Genomic DNA, 6,852 nt, shown 5'->3' with positions numbered 1-6,852 from the left:
TAATGGTAAGTTCTGTGGTGTGGTATCTCCGTAATGGTAAGCTCTGTTTATCTCTTGGTGTTGGTATCTCCGTAATGGTAAGTTCTGTATTCCTAATGGTGAGCTGTGTATCTCCGTAATGGTGAGTTCTGTTTATCTCTTGGTGGTATCTGTGTGGTAAGTCTCTCTTGGTGTTGGTATCTCCGTAATGGTAAGCTCTTGTATCTCCGTAATGGTAAGTTCTGTTTATCTCTTGGTGTGGTATCTCCGTAATGGTAAGTTCTGTTTATCTCTTGGTGTGGTATCTCCGTAATGGTAAGTTCTGTTTATCTCTTGGTGTGGTATCTCCGTAGTGGTAAGTTCTGTTTATCTCTTGGTGTGGTATCTCCGTAATGGTAAGTTCTGTTTATCTATTGGTGTGGTATCTCCGTAGTGGTAAGTTCTGTTTATCTCTTGGTGTGGTATCTCCGTAATGGTGAGCTGTGTGGTATCGCCATAATGGTGAGCTGTGTGGTATCTCCATAACGGTAAGTTCTGTTTATCTATTGGTGTGGTATCTCCGTAATGGTAAGCTGTGTTTATCTCTTGGTGTGGTATCTCCGTAATGGTGAGCTGTGTGGTATCTCCATAATGGTGAGCTGTGTGGTATCTCTGTAATGGTGAGCTGTGTGGTATCTCCATAACGGTAAGCTGTGTGTTTATCTATTGGTGTGGTATCTCTGTAATGGTAAGCTGTGTGTTTATCTCCATTGGTGTGGTATCTCCGTAATGGTGAGCTGTGTGGTATCTCCATAATGGTGAGCTGTGTGGTATCTCCGTAATGGTAAGCTGTGTGGTATCTCCGTAATGGTGAGCTGTGTGGTTCTCTTGGTGTTGGTATCTGTAATGGTAAGCTCTAGTATCTCCATAACGGTGAGCTGTGTGGTATCTCCGTAACAGTGAGCTGTGTGGTATCTCCGTAATCGTGAGCTGTGTGGTTCTCTTGGTGTTGGTATCTGTAATGGTAAGCTCTAGTATCTCCATAATGGTGAGCTGTGTGGTATCTCCATAACGGTAAGTTCTGTTTATCTATTGGTGTAGTATCTCCGTAATGGTGAGCTGTCTGGTATCTCCTTAATGGTAAGTTCTGTTTCTCGGTATGCTATCTCCGTAATGGTGAGCTGTGTGGTTCTCTTGGTGTGGCATCTGTAATGGTAAGCTCTAGTATCTCCGTAATGGTGAGCTGTGTGGTATCTCTTGGTGTTGGTATCTGTAATGGTAAGCTCTAGTATCTTCATAATGGTGAGCTGTGTGGTATCTCCGTAATGGTGAGCTGTGTGGTATCTCCATAACGGTAAGTTCTGTTTATCTATTGGTGTAGTATCTCTGTAATGGTGAGCTGTGTGGTTCTCTTGGTGTGGCATCTGTAATGGTGAGCTGTGTGGTTCTCTTAGTGTTGGTATCTGTAATGGTAAGCTCTAGTATCTCCATAATGGTGAGCTGTGTGGTATCTATAATGGTAAGCTCTAGTATCTCCGTAACGGTAAGCTGTGTGTTTAACTCTTGGTGTGGTATCTGTAATGGTAAGCTCTAGTATCTCCGTAATGGTGAGCTGTGTGGTATCTCCGTAATGGTGAGCTGTGTGGTTCTCTTGGTGTTGGTATCTGTAATGGTAAGCTCTAGTATCTCCATAACGGTGAGCTGTGTGGTATCTCCATAACAGTGAGCTGTGTGGTATCTCCGTAATGGTGAGCTGTGTGGTTCTCTTGGTGTTGGTATCTGTAATGGTAAGCTCTAGTATCCCCGTAATGGTGAGCTGTGTGGTGTCTCCATAATGGTGAGCTGTGTGGTTATCTCTTGGTGTGGTGTCTCCATAATGGTGAGCTGTGTGGTTATCTCTTGGTGTGGTAATGGTAAACTGTGTGGTTATCTCTTGGTGTGGTAATGGTAAACTGTGTGGTTATCTCTTGGTGTGGTAATGGTAAACTGTGTGGTTATCTCTTGGTGTGGTAATGGTAAACTGGTAAATGGTAAACTGTGTGGTTATCTCTTGGTGTGGTAATGGTAAACTGTGGTAATGGTAAACTGTGTGGTTATCTCTTGGTGTGGTAATGTTAAACTGTGTGGTTATCTCTTGGTGTGGTAATGGTAAACTGTGTGGTTATCTCTTGGTGTGGTAATGGTAAACTGTGTGGTTATCTCTTGCTGTGGTAATGGTAAACTGTGTGGTTATCTCTTGGTGTGGTAATGGTAAACTGTGTGGTTATCTCTTGCTGTGGTAATGGTAAACTGTGTGGTTATCTCTTGGTGTGTTGTAATCTCTTGATGACCCAAGGTTACTACGTCTCCATCTGCTTTTGTAGGGTTTGCATCCCAAGTGGCACCCTACTCCCTATATAGTGCACTGCTAGGGAGTTTTTCCTAGCCACCGTGCTTCTACACCTGCATTGCTTGCTGTTTGGGGTTTTAGGATGGGTTTCTGTACAGCACTTTGAGACATCAGATGAGAAGAAGGGCTTTATAAATTTGATTTGATTTGACTTGGGCTCTGGTCCAAAAATAGTGCACAATATTAGGGAATAGGGTGCCATTTGGGATGCACTATTCCCTGTCCACACTACCCTGTCCACACTACTCAATCCTGATGGTAAACACGTCTCAGTAGTTTGATTGTCATCGTTCGCTTTGGAGGTAATTAGCCTTTTTCTGTTTTCACATTCTGTCTCTTAGACCTGGGACCAGAGGACGACAGGATGTGATGTCTCTTAGATCTGGGACAACAGGACGTGATGTCTCTTAGATCTGGGACAACAGGACGTGATGTCTCTTAGATCTGGGACAACAGGACGTGATGTCTCTTAGATCTGGGACAACAGGATGTGATGTCTCTTAGATCTGGGACAACAGGATGTGATGTCTCTTAGATCTGGGACCAGGGGACGACGGGAGGATGTCTCTTAGACCTGGGACCAGGGGACGACGGGACGTGATGTCTCTTAGATCTGGGACCAGGGGACGACGGGACGTGATGTCTCTTAGATCTGGGACCAGGGGACGACGGACGTGATGTCTCTTAGATCTGGGACCAGGGGACGAGGGACGTGATGTCTCTTAGGTCTGGGACCAGAGGACAACGGGACGTGATGTCTCTTAGATCTGGGACCAGAGGACGAATGATGTCTCTTAGATCTGGGACCAGAGGACAACGGGATGTGATCGGCAGGCAGCACACTTCCTCTCCAGATTTGTAATACATTTGTGGTCAGTTATGTGTGTATAAAACATGAATACATGGTCACTTCTGAATATCTGGGTCACTTCTCTGAGTAATGATGAGACCGTTTCAATGGAGGTCCTGTAGCACTTTTAATGTGTCTATTTAACAGGTTGTTGAGGCTGTTCTCCTGCCTGTACACCTGCCTGTACACCTGCCTATACACCTGCCTGTACACCTGCCTATACACCTGCCTGTCCTGCTGCCTGTACACCTGCCTGTACACCTGCATACACCTGCCTGTACACCTGCCAATACACCTGAATACACCTGCCTGTACACCTGCCTGTCACCTGCCTGTCCTGCTGCCTGTACACCTGCCTGTACACCTGTCTATACACCTGCCAATATACCTGCCAATATACCTGCCTGTACACCTGCCTGTACAAATGCCTGTACACCTGCCAATATACCTACCTGTCCTGCTGCCTGTACACCTGCCTATACCTGCCTGTACACCTGCCAATATACCTGCCAATATACCTGCCTGTACACCTGCCTGTACACCTGCTATACACCTGCCAATATAGGCACCTGTCTATATACCTGCCTGTACACCTGCCTGTACACCTGCCAATATACCTGCCTGTACACCTGCCTGTACACCTGTCTATACACCTGCCAATATACCTGCCTCACCTGCCTGTACCCTGCCTGTACACCACACCTGCCTGCACACCTACCTGCCTCCACCTGTCCCACATCCTACACCTGCCTGTACACTGCCAATATACCTGCCTGTCCTGGCCCACCTCTACACACCTACCTGTCCTGCCTGCCACCTGCCTGTACATCTACACACCTACCTGCCAATCACCTGCCGCCTGACCCATCTACACACCTACCTGTCCTGGCCCATGTACACCTGCCTACCTGTCCTGCCTGCCCACCTGCTACACACCTACCTGTCCTGGCCCACCTCCTGTCACACCTACCACCTACCTGTCCTGTCCTGGCCCATCTACACACCTACCTGTCCTGGCCCATCCTGTCCTGTCCTGCCCACCTATACACCTACCTGTCCTGGCCCATCTACACACCTACCTGTCCTGGCCCATCTACACACCTACCTGTCCTGGCCCACCTACACACCTACCTGTCCTGCTACCTGTCCTGACCCATACCTGTCCTGGCCCATCTACACACCTACCTGTCCTGGCCCATCTACACCTGTCCTGGCCCATCTACACACCTACCTGTCCTGTCCTGTCCTGCCCATCTACACACCTACCTGTCCTGGCCCATCTACACACCTACCTGTCCTGGCCCATCTACACACCTACCTGTCCTGACCCACCTGTCTACCTGTCCTGGCCCATCTACACACCTACCTGTCCTGGCCCACCTGTCCTGGCCCATCTACACACCTACCTGTCCTGCTACCTGTCCTGGCCCATCTACACACCTACCTGTCCTGCTACCTGTCCTGGCCCATCTACACACCTACCTGTCCTGGCCCATCTACACACCTACCTGTCCTGCTACCTGTCCTGGCCCACCTGTCCACCTGTCCTGGCCCACTACACACCTACCTGTCCTGGCCCATCTGCACACCTACCTGTCCTGGTCCTGGCCCATCTACACACCTGTCCTGTCCTGACCTACCTATACACCTACCTGTCCTGCTACCTGTCCCCATCTACACACCTACCTGTCCTGTCCTGTCCTGGCCCATCTACACACACCTACCTGTCCTGGCCCATCTACACACCTACCTGTCCTGGCCCACCTGTCCTGGCCCATCTACACACCTACCTGTCCTGGCCCATCTACACACCTACCTGTCCTGGCCCATCTACACACCCTACCTGTCCTGGCCCATCTACACACACCTTCCTGTCCTGGCCCATCTACTACACCTACCTACCTGTCCTGGCCCATCTACACACACCTACCTGTCCTGGCCCATCTACACACCTACCTGTCCTGGCCCATCTACACACCTACCTGTCCTGCCCCACCTATAGACCTACCTGTCCTGCTACCTGTCCTGGCCCATCTACACACCTACCTGTCCTGACCCACCTATAGACCTACCTGTCCTGCTACCTGTCCTGGCCCATCTACACACCTACCTGTCCTGGCCCATCTACACACCTACCTGTCCTGCTACCTGTCCTGGCCCATCTACACACCTACCTGTCCTGCTACCTGTCCTGGCCCATCTACACACCTACCTGTCCTGCTACCTGTCCTATAGACCTACCTGTCCTGGCCCATCTACACACCTACCTGTCCTGCTACCTGTCCTGGCCCATCTACACACCTACCTGTCCTGCACACCTACCTGTCCTGGCCCACCTACACACCTACCTGTCCTGGCCCATCTACACACCTGCTACCTGTCCTGGCCTACCTGTCCTGGCCCATCTACACACCTACCTGTCCTGCTACCTGTCCTGGCCCATCTACACACCTACCTGTCCTGGCCCACCACACCTACCTGTCCTGGCCCACCTACACCCTACCTGTCCTGGCCCATCTACACACCTACCTGTCCTGCTACCTGTCCTGGCCCATCTACACACCTACCTGTCCTGCTACCTGTCCTGGCCCATCTACACACCTACCTGTCCTGCTACCTGTCCTGGCCCATCTAGACCTACCTGTCCTGGTCCTGGCATCTACACACCTACCTGTCCTGCTACCTGTCCTGGCCCATCTACACACCTACCTGTCCTGGCCCACCTGTCCTGGCCCATCTACACCCTACCTGTCCTGGCCCACCTACACACCCTACCTGTCCTGGCCCATCTACACACCTACCTGTCCTTCTACCTGTCCTGGCCCACCTACACACACTACCCCATAATGACAAAGTGAAAACATGTTTTTCGATGCCATTTTATTGGTTGTATTACAGAAATACAGTAATATCTCATTTACATAAGTTCTCACACCCCCCAGAGTCAATACTTTGTAGAAGCACCTTTAAGGTGGTGATTCCAGCAGTGAGGCATTCTGGGTAAGATTCTAAGAGATTGTGGAACATTTGATTATTTTCAATCTTCTTCAAGCTCTGTCTCATTGGTTGTTGATCATTGCTACTCAACTATTTTCAGGTCTTGACATAGATTGTGAAGTAGATTTAGGTCATCTGTAACTCGACCACTCAGGAACATTCACTGTCTTCTTGGTAAGCAACTCCAGTGTAGATTTTGACCTTGTGTTTTAGGTGTATTGACCTGATGAAAGGTGAACTCCTCTCCCAGTGTCTGGTGGAAAGCAGACTGAACCAGGTTTTCCTCTAGGATTCTTCCTGTGTTTACCTCCAGTCTGTTTATTTTTTATCCTGAAAAACTCCCCAGTCCTTAACGATTACAAGCATACCCATAACATGATGCAGCCACCATTATGTTTGAAACTATGAAGATGGTACTCAGTAATGTGTTGTATTGGATTTCCCTAAATGTAACACTTTGTATTCAGGACAAAAAAATATTTTTTTGCCACATTTTTTTGCAGTGTTACTTTAGTACCTTGTTGCAAACAAGGAATATTTGTTATCCTGTACAGACTTCCTTCTTTTCACTCTGTCATTTAGGTTAGTATTGTGGGGTAACTACAATGTTGTTGAGCCATCCTCAGTTTTCTCCTATCACAGCCATTAAACTCTGTTT

General features: G+C 48.8%; 1 long non-coding RNA gene across 28 annotated transcripts; it reads right to left on the bottom strand.

The window, feature by feature from the left end:
* Positions 1-3,629: 3,629 nt before the first annotated feature.
* LOC112238231 lies at positions 3,630-6,134 on the bottom strand. Of its 28 annotated transcripts, none has more exons than XR_006081637.1 (9): positions 5,973-6,134; positions 5,727-5,814; positions 5,589-5,652; positions 5,218-5,502; positions 4,578-4,705; positions 4,458-4,515; positions 4,357-4,402; positions 4,247-4,302; positions 3,630-3,657 (listed from the first exon to the last, which is right to left on the bottom strand). It is a non-coding gene; the product is annotated as an uncharacterized LOC112238231 (long non-coding RNA). The 28 variants fall into 28 exon arrangements; XR_006081648.1 differs by lacking the exon at positions 3,630-3,657 and adding an exon at positions 5,540-5,545 and having other exon boundaries at positions 4,240-4,302; positions 5,218-5,498; XR_006081647.1 differs by lacking the exon at positions 3,630-3,657 and adding an exon at positions 5,540-5,545 and having other exon boundaries at positions 4,240-4,302; positions 5,218-5,498; positions 5,589-5,626; positions 5,701-5,802.
* Positions 6,135-6,852: the final 718 nt, after the last annotated feature.

This window comes from Oncorhynchus tshawytscha, unplaced genomic scaffold (genome assembly GCF_018296145.1).
Source record: "Oncorhynchus tshawytscha isolate Ot180627B unplaced genomic scaffold, Otsh_v2.0 Un_contig_7326_pilon_pilon, whole genome shotgun sequence".
Classification (NCBI taxonomy): Eukaryota; Metazoa; Chordata; class Actinopteri; order Salmoniformes; family Salmonidae; genus Oncorhynchus; species Oncorhynchus tshawytscha.
The sequence above is the reverse complement of the archived record's forward strand: the minus strand, read 5'-3'. Positions and strand labels throughout refer to the sequence as shown.